Below are 15740 nucleotides of genomic sequence, written 5' to 3'. Positions count from 1 at the left end.
CTTGTCCAAAGTTATTCAGTAAAGAGAAGGGTGAAGAATTGGGGCTATTGATTCTGTGTCTACCACATCCATACTTAGATGAAATCCCTGGAAGTGGAGGAAGGAAATATCTATGATTTAACCACAAAAGATACAAATTAGTGACAGAAAAATAAAATCACATTGCTTGCACACCCAGGATTTTGAATTGGGATTTGATAGGAATATTACAATAGGGGCATAAACAAAATGCAAAAAGAACCCAAAGGAAAAATCTCATTCTGACATCAGAATGACATCACAAATAAGGTGACATTTGATGAATGTCCTACGAAAGATGATTAGAATTTTGAACTGAGGTTAAGTAAAAGCACAGAATCATGAAAATTATTCTTTGAAATGGCAAAGATTTCTGTGGCTGGATCATGGGATTTATTGAGTGGAGCGATTTCTCCTCAGGAGACCAGACACATGTGAGCTACGCGAATCCACAGAAGTGTTGTTATCTTTCTATTTTTTCCTCGCTTATATGAAGGACTATAGGTCAGGAACTGTGCAAGAGGAGGAATGTGCATATGTTGGGGTGGGGATAGATAGGGGAGGTCTGGAAGGGATAATTCATTTCAAACTCAAAATAGCAGACTGAGAGAAGACATAGGGAGAACAGACAGAGAAACCAGTAAAGCTGGAAAAAAATAAGAGAAAACCACAACAAGACCTGTTTAACCCTAATTTCTGTGGCTTTTCTGATGAAGATGTAGTATTAATTGTTTCAGAGTTCATCAGAGATCCACGTATCTTAAATCTGAGATATAAGCCAGTTGAAAACAAACATTCCACTTGAGTGGCATTTTAATGACACAAAGGCTAAAAGGGGGGGGGGGACATTTGCATAGCAATAACTATTATTGTTTTAAAACTGCATAGAATTTTCAGAGCCCGGAACAACCACCAAATCAGGAATTCAAACCGCACCCTGGGAAGACTGGACTTCCTTTTGTTAAAAAGAAAAACCAAAGATCTCTGAGGTTAGTTACCAGGCAGTAAAAATCAAAAGTCCAAGCTCCCCTCTAACCACTGGAATATTTGCCATGTGGACCCACACCCACCTAGGACATTGCCAAAACCCCAAAAAAGTACCATGACTAAGATCCATGTCTTTCTCTGGGTACTATTTCCACAGAAAGCTTCTTATGTCTCTTCCCTGACATTTCACAAAATAGAGAAAAAGGAAAAGAAAAAAAATATCCCTGAGGAAAGGCCAAGTATAAAGAAGAATATGATTTGGCATTGCTTTGAAAGATTCCACTTACTTCGTCAACCCATGGAATGCTTATTGTTGAACCAACACCGTAAGAAGGACATGGCTTCAGCTTCAATAAGACTGCACTGTATGCAAAAATATTGAATAAATGGATAAATAATAATTATTGAACTCCTATTGTGTGCCAGAAATGGTAGTGAGAATTCTACATGTGACTCAAAGATCCTGACAAAGATTTCAGAAAGTAAATATTTTTATTATCCCCGTTTTATAGATGAGAAAGCTGAGGCAGAAATATATTGTGTATCTTTTCCAAGGTTGACATGATAAGAAAGTAGCCAAGTGAGGATTCAGTCCGAGCACTCTGATTCCAGGGTTCATCTGCTCGTGTGCTATGTTCACTGACTCCTAGAGAAGAAATTAGAAATAACACCACCCTTACATTAAACTTTCCAAAGAATATAAAAAGAGAGAACAATTTCCAACTCATTTTATGAGACCAGAATATCCTTCACTAAAAGCTGACATGGATATAATAAAAAAAGGAAAATTACAGACCAATCTGTCTTGGGAAGGTAGAAGCAAAAAAAAAAAAAAAATGGTATACCAAAATACCAACTAATTGGTTTCAGAGAATTCATATAAACAAATAAGAAAACAATAACCCAAAGAAAAATGAGATTTCACAAAAGAAGATATCCAAATGGTTAAAAAAAAAAAAAAAAAAGGGAAAAAGCCACATATTTTTTTAAGTGCTCAATGTCATTAGTCATCAGGGAAATGCAAATTAATGACACGACGTGTCCACCCGAATGATTACAAGTAAAGACTGACAAGACAAGGAGCTGGCGAGTATATAAAACAAGAGGAACTCTTGGTACAGTCACTTTGGAGAAAAGTCTAGAAGTATCTACCATAGGTGAACACATAAAATGCCCTATGAACCATACATTCAACTCCTAGGTTTTTACTCAGCAGAAATTCACATATGTGCACCAAAAGACATGTACAAAAATGTGTTTGTGACACTTTTATTCATAAGAGCCCAAAACTGGCAACAACCTAAGTAACTATTAGCAGTGTAATGGAAAAATTATGATCTATTTATATTAGGGAGTACAATACAGCAATAAAAATGATCTACTGCTATACACAATAATTTGAATAAATCTCACAAATTACAACGTTGAGTAAGAAAAAAGCCAGGCATGAAAGTGGGCATACCCTCTATTTCCATTTACATACTGTTTTAAAATAGGCAAAACCGACCTATGGTGACAGAAGTCAGAAAAATACTTACTTTCTGGGAAGTGTTTGTAGCGATTGGTAAGAGAAGAAGGATGCTGGGAATGCTTTATTTGTTGATCAGGGCATTGCTTACATGGTTGTGTCCACTTAATGTTTCAAGTATAGTTCCAGAAGTAACACCTTGGTGAGAGAGAAGGTAATCCAAATTCATGGTATGTGTATATTAAGTGAAAGTGGTTCAACCAGGTAGAAGAACACTAAGCAGATTAAATTTCAAAATCAGCTAAATATCCACAGCATCATTTATTGAGTATCCAAAATATGCATGAAACAAATGTTAAGTCCTGAGAATAAAAAGATGAAAAGACCAACTTGCTATCAGGAAATTGTTCACAATCAAGCTTTTTTGAAAAGGAGGTATAAAAATAATCTATTTCAAAACAAAGTCTGCTCTCTCGGAATTAGGTAAATAGTTTTGAGAGTTTAGGGGAGTGGGGGAAGGCCCTCCAGAAGTGGCAACACTTAAATCTTGTAAGTTTTGCAGGGGAAAGGGCTTTATCAGCCCTTCATCAGCCCATCCATCAGGTGGGAGAGGGAGGGGGTCTGGGCAAAGGTATTTGAAACAGTTGACTGCATTTGCAGAAGAGGACACTGAGAGAAAGCATTGTGAATTACAGGAACATTAGGTAGGTAGGTATAACTAGAGCTGAAAATGCAAGACAGAAATAGAGGTGAGAGTGGGCAAGGAAGGGTCTCTTATTCCATTTTGGATTTTATCCTGTGGGACACTGGAGCTATTGGAGCTATTGAAGAATTTGTATTTAATCTAATGTGAAGGGTAGATGGGAGGAAGGTAAGACTGGGAAGATGAGGTAGGAGGTTTTATAAAAATTCAGGAATATAGTCAGGTTTTATTAAACAATTCAAAATCTTAGTGGTTTACAACAGCAAACATTTGCTTCTTACTGACAGGTCTGTGGGTCAGTCATGGTCAGTTTTAGCTTGGCTGGGTTGGGCCAGGCTTGGCTTGGCTCCACACTACATAGGCAGACTCCTGTGTGCTTCATGGGTTTTCCATTTCAAAATTCATGATGAAGGAGCAGTGTCTTCTCTGTTCTTCTATTGGTGGATGGCAGGAGTGCAGGGAGGTAGTGGAGTGGGAAGAAACAGGCAATATCTCCTAAAGCCTCTACTCACAGCTAGCATAGTATCCCTTCTATCCACCTGCCACCAGCCAGTCTCATGGCCAACCTCAGTGTCTATAGGACACAGTAGGATTCTCTACCCATAGGGTGAGGAAAGAGAGAATGAACACTTGTTGAACATATTAGCTCAAACTACCACACCAGGCAAAAGATTATGAACCCCTAAACCAAGGCAGACAGAGTAGGAATAAACAAGAGAGGATTAAGAAACCTAGACTAACCAGTTTCTGGTATCCTAGCTATTCTGGCTGAACAGAGATGAACTGTCTTGTGAGGAAACTAGGAAATTAAACCAGAAGTTTTAACTCAAGGAAGTACCTGATTAGAATTGGGTAGTCAATCTAAATCAATTAACGAATTTGAAAACATTAGCCCAAGATGAGAAATTCAAGGGCAAAGCCTCTCAAAGGGAGATAATAAGAGAGAAGAATTTAAATTAGTAGGAGGTGGGGTCAGTAACAATCTTGAGCTTATTCCAGTCCTTGAGGTAATGAGCATCCTGGGAGCTCTCAAAAAGCAGCCCCAGAACAGAGAAAGAATGACAGAAAGGAAGTAGTAGGAATGGGAGAGTTTAGGATGACTCCTAGCTGGGCAAGCTAACAAATTAGGTAAATACTAGGGTCCTGCTGAATTATGAAACATAGAAGAAGAGATTTTCAGAAAAAAGCTAGTATGTTCAATTTGGCAGGATTTTTAAATCTGAGCCGTCTAGGTGAGCATGCCTCCTACTGAGTTGACAATTAGGCCATAGAGTTCCTTCCTTTCATATTGTTTTCACATTCTAGAATTCCCTTTCTCTCCTCCGTCATCCATCCAAAGTCTAAAATTTTCATGATCATTTAAACTTCCAATGCTGTCTTCCTTCTCTGAGCTGCTGACATTTGAAATTAGCATACCTCATTTAACATGGGCCACTTGTGTTATATCTACACATGCACACATGTATGCACACATAACAATTTTGTACCCACAAGTAAACTGTAAGTTACATAATGACAAGGCCTTATGTGACTTTTGCATCTCCTTCAGAACTTTAGCACAGTACTGGAAAAATTTTGAAACCTAACTAAAAAATGCGTTGGATAATTAACTATTTTGTAGTACTTTTATGACCTAGTTTGAACATTTGAGATAATTCTTATTCTTTAAACGCTTGTCCTGGTGTGTATCTCCATGACTAGATCTTTGTGCGATAAAAAAATTGTTGAAGTTTTAACCTTGATTCATACTAAGTGGCAGACAAAAGTTAACCTGGTTTAAAAATTAGGCCATAATAATCAATAATCAAGAGTCTCAAGAGTTGACAGGTTTTTTTTTTTCCAAGATCGTAGATTAGAGGCTTTTAGCACACCTAGGCTACTTGAAAATAGCAATATAGTACACAAAGATCAACTTTGTGAGCTTTAATTCACAAAGAAAAACAAGAATCCATCAGAATTAATTATGAAGGACACCCCAGATCCCAGAGAGGAGAACACTGGCAAAGAGCCCCCATGATAGCATCGGACTGGTAAAAATGAGTGAATCCCCAGTAGGTAAGAGAGGCAGAGAGCCTTTCTCCATGACTCATCTTTCCACTGCGGATCTGAGCAACCCAGGCCAAGGGAGAACACTTTGTTTCCCCTAGGTCCTGGAGCTAACTCGGGGAGAGGCTTGGAGACACTGTAAGGGAAAGATACCAGGAAAAGCTGCAGACATTTTCCTAGACTTGTAACTGAGAGCAGAATGCCATTTTTAATGGCATTGGTAGGAATATAAATTAGTTCAGCCACTTTGGAAGGTAATCTGGAGATTTTTCAAAAGAATTTAAAACAGAACTACGATTTGACACAGCAATTCCATTACTGGATATATACCCAAAAGACATACACACTTGCATGTTCATCACGGCACTATTCACAATAGCAAAGACATGGAATCAACCTAGGTGGCCATCAGCAGTGGATTGGATTTTTAAAATCTAGTACATATACACCATAGAATACTACACAGCCATAAAAAAGAACAAAATCGTGTCCTTTGCAGCTACATGGATGAAGCTGGAATTCATTATCCTAAGTGAATTAACATAGGAACAGAAAGTCACATACTGCATGTTCTCACTTATAAGTGAGAGCTAAACATCGGGTACTGATGGACAAAAAGATGGCAACAACAAAAACCAGGGACTACTAGAATGGGGAGGGGGGAGTGGGGCAAGAATTGAAAGACTAAGTATTGGGTACTATGCTCAATACCTGGGTGACAGAATCAATTGTACCCAAACCTCAGCATCATGCAATATACTCAGGTAACAAACCTGCTCATGTACCCCCTGAATTTAAAATAAAAAATGGAAATAAAAGAGTTGACAAGACTGAATGGTCAACTACTTGGTGGTTTCTTTCCAAGCAGATGCCAATCAAAAGAAATAATACATGTTACAAATGTAAAAGCAACCAGAAAATCTAAGTATTTTCTCATAAGTGGTTTTGGTTTTTTATATACTTTACATTTAAGTTACCACTCATTCTATGAGAGAAGGAAGTATAGAGAGCAAATGATAAGCTCAAACTTATACAACTTTTTGTTTGGAGGCAGGAATAGAAGACAGGTCTCTAACTTTCAGACCAGAGCACTAAGACGAAGTGAGTGTAAACTCCTAACCAGCTGCTTGATCCCAGTAGGGCAGGAATAAAAGATACAATTGGGGCAGCTAAAGAGAATGTTTTAAAATTTTTTAGTTCCTTTTTTAAAGGTAGGCTTTGAAAAACTTCATTTTGTGAGGTGTTCAATGGGGACCTGGAAAACTGCTCTTAGCATTTTAACATAAATTAAAAATCATTTAAGCAGACCTCTATTCAGCTCTTGCCAACTGCACATTTATTTTTCTGGTAAAGGAGGCTTTGCTGTTGCAAATGAAGGGGAAATGAAGGCATTAGAGTTTGGGCATATCAGTGAAAAAAAAAAAAGAGTTAATGTGGATGTTGGATTAAGTTGCTCTCATGGCTGCAATTTCATTTATCTGGGCAAGGAATTTGCCCCCCAACAAAATACTCTTTAAAACATTCTCTGAAAACTTAAGTCACTGTGTAGAATCTGGAGTTGCTGCAGGTGTTTCTTAAAAGCTCATTAGCCCTCCAGAGAACTATGAAAATAAAATCACTCCAGACCTAATGAGAGTCAGAGAGCAAGGTGGTCAGGGAAGAGCTAAGTTAGGAGGGAGCTGTTTCAATTGCACCTGTATTGAGGGGTGGGTGACCTCCAAGAAGCCTGTAAGCTTAGTTCCATTTTGGATAAGCAACTGAAAAAGTGGGGGATGGGAATGGGGAAATGAAGGATAAAACACTGCTTGCTAATTCTAAACATATGTAGCCAGCACATTGGTGAGTTGAGGTTGGCAAAGGGTAAAACAAAATCTTGCTGCACTGCTTTCCTCAGTGACAGCTATATTTGTTGATTTTTCCATTGGCACCAAGCTTTTTGAGTCTCCACTTTCTTAATTCTGAAACAACAGAGGGCAGTCATCTCTCACGGCTGAATACAACACTCGACATCTATGTTTTCATATAGAGAAGATCATCCTCTGTGGGCCTGCAAAACATCAGTCTCACTCAGGCCTACAGAGTAGAGAAATTTATATATCCACAGTCTGCTGGGTTCAGAGACCACAGACTACACCTCTTCCTTTCCTTCTTGGCTTCTTCCATTTCCTAAAGCATAACCAATATCTGAATAGAATATGGCACATAAGGTTCTTCTCCACCCATTTTCTCCTATTAATAGAACATGGCAAAGGAAAAATCCCATGAATGTCAACAGCTAACTCAATTAAAGATAGCCCACCTGGAGTGAAAATTAATCAGTAGCCTCCTCTTTTAGAAGGTGAAAGAGAAGGCAGGAAGGGATGTCACAAGTTACCATATCATGGAACGTGAGAATAACATGAACCAGGAAGCTGCATGTTCTGCAGGGACTAAGAAGACAAGGTATATTCTATGGTAAGTAATGTAGCCAAAAAGCTTCTTTTTGACTGTGCTTAAGCTAGGACTGGCTGAGAAATAAAGCAGCTTTGTGAATATTTTATTAGTTCTTTCTTATTGGTGAAGTACTTCTTGTAGCAAAACCTTTATTAATTAAAAATGAGCTTTATAAGAATACATTTCCTTACTACTACCTACATTTCTCCTGCCAAATCTTATCCCAGTAGGCTGTGAGAGAATTCAACTCACTAACTGTGGTCCCATTTAAAGTATTATAAACTTTGTCCTCTTTGAAGGTACAGAGCTGAAATATTGTCCAATGTGAGCAGTCTGTAAGCTCCTTGAGAGTGAGTACCATCCATATTCATCTCAATATTTAGCACAACACCTACCATTGTCTGTGAATATATTTCAATTCATATCAACTAATATTTATAGAGAATACACATTGTCTAAAACATTTTATTAGCATGACATGAGATAAAAAGGTAATTAAGAAATTTATCCCTATTCCCAAGGTCTTTCTACAATAGAAGAAGGTGATCAGAGATGTACAAATATTACAGTAATGCCAGGTGAAATAAGAGAAGTATGGTGAAAGAAGTACAAATCATGAAAGAATTTTAAAGGAGAGAAAAAGCCTCTCTTTCTGGAGGTATCTGATATGGTTTGGTTCTGTGTTCCCACCCAAATCTCATATCGAACTGTAATCCCCAGTGTTGGAGGAGGGGCCTGGTGGGAGGTGATTGAATCATGGGGGTTGTTTCTAACGGTTTAGCACAATCCTCCTAGTGCTGTCTTGTGATAGTGATAGAGTTCCCAGAAGATCTGATTGTTTGAAAGTGTGTAGCACTTTCTGCTTTGTTCTCTCTCCTGCCAGTCATGCGAAGATGTACCCGCTTCCCCTTTGCCTTCTGCCATAATTGTTAGCTCCCTGAGGCCTCCTCTCTAGAAGCAGAAGCCTGCACACCCTGCAGAATCATTAGCTGCTTAAACCTCTTTTCTCTACAAATTACCCAGTCTCAATTATGTCTTTATAGCACTGTGAGAACAGACTAATACAGTATCCATGAAAGCTAACTAGAGCCAATGATTTTTGAGATAACCCTGACAGATAAACAGGATTTAAATAGGCAGAGCTGAAAAAGAAAACTGCTTAGTGTGATACGCATACAGAGAAGAATGATTCTGTTTGACCAAGGAAAAGGACACATAAAGAAAAGTGAATGTTAAGGCTGGAAAGGTGGATTCAGTCTAGCAGTGTTTTCTCAAGTTGCAGGTTATGAATGGATAAATATTGTCTGTTGGTATTTGGTATCTATTCATGGCTCTTTCTATTCTATATTCTGGTCCCATATGTCAAGCTCTAGAAAGCTCAATATTACATGTGCAAGACTCTTTTGCAGCTTAGGTTTTATATATTATTTAGAATCTGACAATGAGATGTATTCCTATAGAGTTTGGAAGGCAAAAAGGAGATGTGAGCCAGTGGTGTGCAGCAGTGTCAGCTAACAAGATCGAAAATTTGGAAGACATTTCAGAGAGCATTCCAGGAGCCTAATTTTCTGAGGTTATGCCGGGAAATCTCCAAAGTTGAAAGATAAGACACTGTGCCTTGAACACCCTACAACTATGAAAAAGGCAGTATTTGGTAGTGTCTTTCCATTCAGAAGGCAATGTGTATGAATGCGGCATCTGAGTGTGCTCCTCCTATCCAACCACCAATTGTATCAGTTATCTATCACCTTAATAATGCTATGAAACAAACCACTTCAAAATATAGTGGCTTCAAATGAAACTCATTTATTATTTTTATATCAGTCAACTGGGGACTTACTATTCTGGGATAGTCCCAGCTGGGAAAACTCAGCTCTTTCACACATGGTGTCATATCTTCCAGCAACCTAATACTGTTCAGGATTTGGAAAAAGATACAAACACACAGCACCTTTTTCAGCTTCTTCTTCAGTCAAGTTATCTGTTATCCCATTGACCAATGCAAGCCTCATTGCTACGCCCAACAACAGATAGAAAGGGACTATAAAGCTACAAGTCAAAGTGTATAGATACATGGCAGCCATTAAGTGGGGCCATTAATGCAATCATCTACCAAACTGAGTACATGTTAAAGCTGCCAGTTTTGAGTAGGGCCCAGAATAAGAGAAGGCTCTGCAGCAGTCTAGGCTGCAGTTCAAGAAGCTCTGGCTTTATGACCCAGTATATCTAATGATTTTTAAATTGTTACAGATGCAGATACTATACAGGCACTCCAGCAAGTGTTGATAGGAAAATCCTAAAATTATCAGAGCAAGCTATTTCCCTCTTGGGAAATACGTATTTAACAAATACTCTTGCTACATTGCAAACTCGCCACACACTAATACACATGGCCTTATGAGGAGTTCCCTATAACTAGTCAATTGAAAAAGAAGAAAAAAATGTCAGCCTGGTTTGTAGCTGACACCAGCCAAAACTGAACTGCTGCATATTAAAACCCCAATTGTAAGTAGCCCAATACAAGGACAATCAGAAAAAGCAATATGTTCAATGAGCAAATTTTATGCATTTTTTTGTCTTTTTTTTTTTTTCTTAAGAGCCAATTTTAGTTGAAAGAAAAAGCAGAGGAAGGATTAAAGGTCACTTGAGCTGGTAGAAACAGATATAAATCTCAGAGAATATCTGCACGGGAGCCCACACCTTTGCTGCCGCACAAAGGCAGAGAACCACAGTGCATGAATAACAGGAAATGTATGTTTAAGAAGTCATGTGGCATGCAACGTGAAAACTAGGAAGCCGACTTGCCCTCTAGGTGGAAGGTCCAGTAGCGGCTTTCCACTAGGAAATTATCCAAGTCATGACACCAAATATGTTAGCGGTGGAAGAGATCGGAGTTACACCAAGTTACCAGTGGCCTATCTATGGGTCCATAGCAACTTCAATTCTTGCCTCCTCAGAAGACAGAATTCGACTGAGTGGCATAAGTCAGAATTAGAGACTGAGGCAAGCTTCAAAGCAGGAGTGAACGTTTATTAAAAAGCTTTAGAAGAGAAAGGAAAGGCGGGGAGAGAGAAGAAGGAAAGTACCGCTTAGAAGAGGGCCAAGCAGGCAACTTGAGAAAGCAAGTGCACCCAATGAGCAAACTTAAATAGTGCATCTGGCTCTACACTTTCCCTGAAAGGAGAGAGAGAAGGGTTTCAATCTACAGTCCATGGGAAAGAGCTAATGGCTTGGCCAGTCATGGATGGGAAAGAAAAAAGATTAGATAATTCGTTATGCGAAAGTCTGGAAAAAAGACCTATTGCTGGACTCCTCAGAATGGCAGAGTAGGAGAACATTTGCGTTCCATTGAATTCTCACCACAGGGCTGGCTTCTCCACTGAGGAGAATCCTACCTAGTGAGGAGAAGAAAACCTGTCCTGTGGATTTCATTTAGCCTTTTTCACTGGCTACCCTACGGCTTGGTCAATAAGCATAGAAACTTACTGGCATGATAGCAGAGATGGAAGTGATGCATGACTCAGCAATATGAACTTTCTCTCACCAAAGAAGATGCAGAAAATGATACTAATGAATATCTGCTACATCAAGGAAACAGCAGAAAACACAAACGCCACGTGTACACAAACACACACACACGAGAGATGTGAGAATATTGTATCCATAAAATAGAACAGGTATGGTATTGAAAAAGGTAAAATTATTTTAGAAATAATTAGAAGTTTAAAATATAGCTCTTGATTTAAATAATTAAATATATAGACTAGATAGAAGAATGGAAAAATATAAATATCAAATAACTAAGCTTGAAAATTGAGATAAAAAAATTATCCCAAAACACAGTAGTAACACAGTACAAAGATATGTGAGTAGAAAACTGGAGACATAAAATGTGGATGTAAGAATTCTCATATTCAAAAAAGAGTCCAAATAACCAAAACAATCCTAAGCAAAAAGAACACAGCTGGAGGCATCACACTACCCGACTTTAAACTGCACTACAAGGCTATAGGAGCTTAAATAGCATGGTACTTGTACAAAAACAGAGGCACAGACAAATGGAATAGGTTAGAGAATCCAGAAATAATGGGAGTATACTTACAACTATCTGATCTTTGACAAACCTGACAAAAACAAGCAATAGGGAAAGGACACCCTATTCAGTAAATGCTACTGGGATAACTGGCTAGCCATATGCAGAAGATTGAAATTGGACCTATTCCTTATACCATATATAAAAATCAACTCAAGATGGATTAAACATTTGAATGTAAAACCCAAAACTATAAAAATCCTAGAAGATAATCTAGGAAATACCATTTTGGACATAGGACGTGTCAAAGATTTCATGACAGAAATGCCAAAAGCAATTGCAACAAAAACAAAAACTGACAAATGGTATCTAATTAAGCTAAAGAACTGCTGCACAGCAAAAGAAACTGTCAACAGTATAAACAGACAACCTATAGAAAGGAAGAAAATATTTGCAAACTATGCATCTGACAAAGGTCTAACATCCAGAATCTATAAGGAACTTAAATTAACAAGCAAAAAAACACCACCATTAAAAAGTGAGCAAAGGACATAAACAGACACTTTTCAAAAGAAGACACACATGGAGCCAACAAGCATATGAAAAAATGCTCAACACTGCTAATTATTACAGAAATGCAAATCAAAACCACAATGAGATACCATCTACCACCAGTCAGAATTGCTATCACTGAAAAGTAAAAAACAACAGCTGTTGGTAAGGTTGCAGAGAAAAGGGAACCCTTATACACTGCTGATGGGAATGTGAATTAGTTCAGCCATTTTGGAAAGCAGTTTGGCAATTTCTCAAAGAACCTAAAACAGAATTGCCATTCTGCCAAGCATTCCCATTATTGTGTATGTACCAAATGAAATATAAATTATTCTACCTTAAAGATACATGCACGTGTATGTTCATCATGGCACTATTCACAATAACAAAGACATGGGATCAAACCTAAATGCCCATCAGTGATAAACTGGATAAAGAAAATGTGGCACATACACACCGCGGAATATATCCAGTCGTAAAAAAGAATGAAATCATCTCATATGCAGTAACATGGATGAAACTGGAGGGCATTATCGTAAGCAAACTAATGTAGGAACAGAAAAGCAAATACCACATGTTCTCATTTATAAATGAGAGTGGGAGCTAGCCATTGAGTACACATGGACACAAAGAATGGAACAACAGACACTGGGGCCTTCTTTACAGAGGAGGGAGGGAGGAAGGTGAGGATCCAAACACTACCTATTGGTACTGTGCTTTTTACCTCGGTGACAAAATAATCTGTATGCCAAACCCCTATGACACCCAATTTACCAACATAACAAACCTACACATGTACCCCTGAACCTAAAATAAATAAATAAATAAATAAAATGATGTGGGAAAAAGGTTTAATCATAAGAACTCAAATACAAGTTTATGCCAAACAAATATGAAAATTAGTTGAAATCGATAATGTAGTAGAAAAAACTGAGTAAGCAAAGTTGACTCAAAAATGAGCTGACACCCTGAAAAACCCAATAACTATAAAAGAAATTAAGAAGAAATCAAAACTCTAGAAAGGACACAATTCCCAGACAATCTTCTGGGCACATTGTATTAAACTTACAAAGAACAGATAATTCCTGTATTATTCACACTCTTACAGAACATAGAAAAAAATGGAATGTTTTCAGCTCATTCTACAAATTTAACATCACAGTGTACCATAACCAGATAAAAATAGAAAGAAAGAAACCCACAAAAAAATCAAAAAACCCAAAGACAAATAGAGACAAAAATCTCCCCAAAAATATTGGAATTTTTTATATTATACTTTAAGTTTTGGGATACATGTGCAGAAGGTGCAGGGTTATTACATAGGTATACATGTGCTATGGTGGTTTGCTGCACCCATCAACCCATCATCTACATTAGGTATTTCTCCTAATGCTATTCCTCCTCTAGCCTTCCAACTCCCAACAGGCCCCAGTGGGTGATGTTCCCCTCCCTGTGTCCATATATTCTCATTGTTCAACTCCCACTTATGAGTGAAAACATGTGGTGTTTGGTTTTCTGTTCCTGTGTTAGTTTGCTGAGAATGATGATTTCCAGGTTCATACATGTTCCTGCAAAAGACATTAACTCATCCTTTCTTATGGCTGCATAGTGTATACGTGCCATTGTGTATATGTGCCACATTTTCTTCATCCAGTCTAACATGATGGGCATTTGGGTTGGTTCCAAGTCTTCGCTATTGAGAATAGTGCTGTAATAAACATACATATGCATGTGTCTTCATAGCAGAATGATTTATAATCCTTTGGGTATATACCCAGTAATGGGATTGCTGGGTCAAATGATATTTCTGCTTCTAGATCCTTGAGGAATCACCACACTGTCTTTCACAATGGGTTGAACTAATTTACATTCCCACCAACAGTGTAACAGCATTCCTGTTTCTCCACATCCTCTCCAGCATCTGTTGTTTCGTGACTTTTTAATGATTGCCATTCTAACTAGCATGAGATGATATCTCATTGTGGTTTTGATTTGCATTTCTCTAATGACCAGTGATGGTGAGCTCTTTTACATATGTTTGTTGGCTGCATAAATGTCTTCTTTTGAGAAGTATCTGTTCATATCCTTTGTCCACTTTTTGATGGGGTTGTGTGTTTTTTTTCTTGTACATTTGTTTAAGTTCCTTGTAGATTCTGGATATTAGCCCTTTGTCAGATGGCTAAACTGCAAAAATTTTCTCCCATTCTATAGGATGCCTGTCCACTCTGATGATAGTTTCTTTTGCTGTGCAGAAGCCCTTCAGTTTAATTAGATCCCGTTTGTCGATTTTGGCTTTTATTGCCATTGCTTTTGGTGTTTCAGTCAAGAAGTCTTTGCCCATGCCTATGTCCTGAATGGTATTGCCTAGGTTTTCTTCTAGGTTTTTATGGTTTTATGTCTTACATTTAAGTCTTTAATCCCTCTTGAGTTAATTTTTGTATAATGTTTACACATTGAAGGGGTCCAGTTTCAGTTTTCTGCATAGTCTAGTCACTTTTCCCAACACTATTTATTAAATACAATCCTTTCCCCATTGTTGTTTGTGCCAGGTTTGTCAAAGATCAGATGGCTGTAGATGTATGGCATTATTTCTGAGGCCTCTGTTCTGTTCCATTGGTCTATATATCTGCTTTGGTGCAAGTACCAGGCTGCTTTTGTTACTGTAGCCTTGTAGTAGAGTTGAAAGTCAGATAGCATGATGCCTCTAGCTCTGTTCTTTGTGCTCAGGATTGTCTTGGTCATACGGGCTCTTTTTTGGTTCCATATGAAATTTAAAGTAGTTTTTTCTAATTCTAAGAAGAAAGTCAATGGTAGCTTGATGGGGATAGCATTGAGTCTATAAATTACTTTGGGCAGTATAGCCATTTTCATATTGATTCTTCCTGTCCATGAGCATGGAATGTTTTTCCATTTGTTTCTGTCGTCTCTTATTTCCTTGAGCAGTGGTTTGTAGTTTTCCTTGAAGAGGTCCTTCACATCCCTTGTAAGTTGTATCCCTAGGTATTTTATTCTCTTTCTAGGACATAAACTATCGCATAAATAGAACCAATGACAAAAAGCACATGATTATCTCAACAGATGCAGAAAAGGCCTTCAATAAAATTCAACAGCCCTTCATGCTAAAAACTCTCAATAAACGGTATTAATGGAATGTATCTCAAAATAATAAGAGCTGTTTATGACAAACCCACAGCCAATATCATACTGAATGGGCAAAAGCTGGAAGCATTTCCTTTGAAAATCGGCACAAGACAAGGATGCCCTCTCTCACTGCTCCTATTCAGCATAGTATTGGACATTCTGGCCAGAGCAATCAGGCAAGAGAAAGAAAGAAAGCGTATTCAAAAAAGAAGAAAGGAAGTCAAATTGTCTCTGTTTGCAGATGACATGATTGTATATTTAGAAAATCCCATCATCTCAGCCCAAAACCTTCTTAAGCTAATAAGCAATTTCAGCAAAGTCTCAGGATACAAAATCAATGTGCAAAACTAACAAGCATG

The 15740-nt window shown here is 38.0% G+C and overlaps 1 protein-coding gene and 1 long non-coding RNA gene across 3 annotated transcripts in view; one reads left to right on the top strand and one right to left on the bottom strand.

The window, feature by feature from the left end:
- LOC105463406 (anaphase promoting complex subunit 10) overlaps positions 1–15740 on the bottom strand; it is a 287195-nt gene that overhangs the window by 18762 nt on the left and 252693 nt on the right. The window lies entirely within an intron of this gene.
- LOC105463404 (uncharacterized) lies at positions 324–1299 on the top strand. 2 transcript variants are annotated; one of them, XR_976309.3, is made up of 3 exons: positions 324–452; positions 907–1007; positions 1163–1299. It is a non-coding gene; the product is annotated as an uncharacterized lncRNA (long non-coding RNA). The 2 variants fall into 2 exon arrangements; XR_976308.3 differs by having other exon boundaries at positions 384–522.

Source organism: Macaca nemestrina, chromosome 3 (genome assembly GCF_043159975.1).
Source record: "Macaca nemestrina isolate mMacNem1 chromosome 3, mMacNem.hap1, whole genome shotgun sequence".
Taxonomy (NCBI): Eukaryota; Metazoa; Chordata; class Mammalia; order Primates; family Cercopithecidae; genus Macaca; species Macaca nemestrina.
This window is presented reverse-complemented; position numbering and strand designations above follow the sequence as displayed.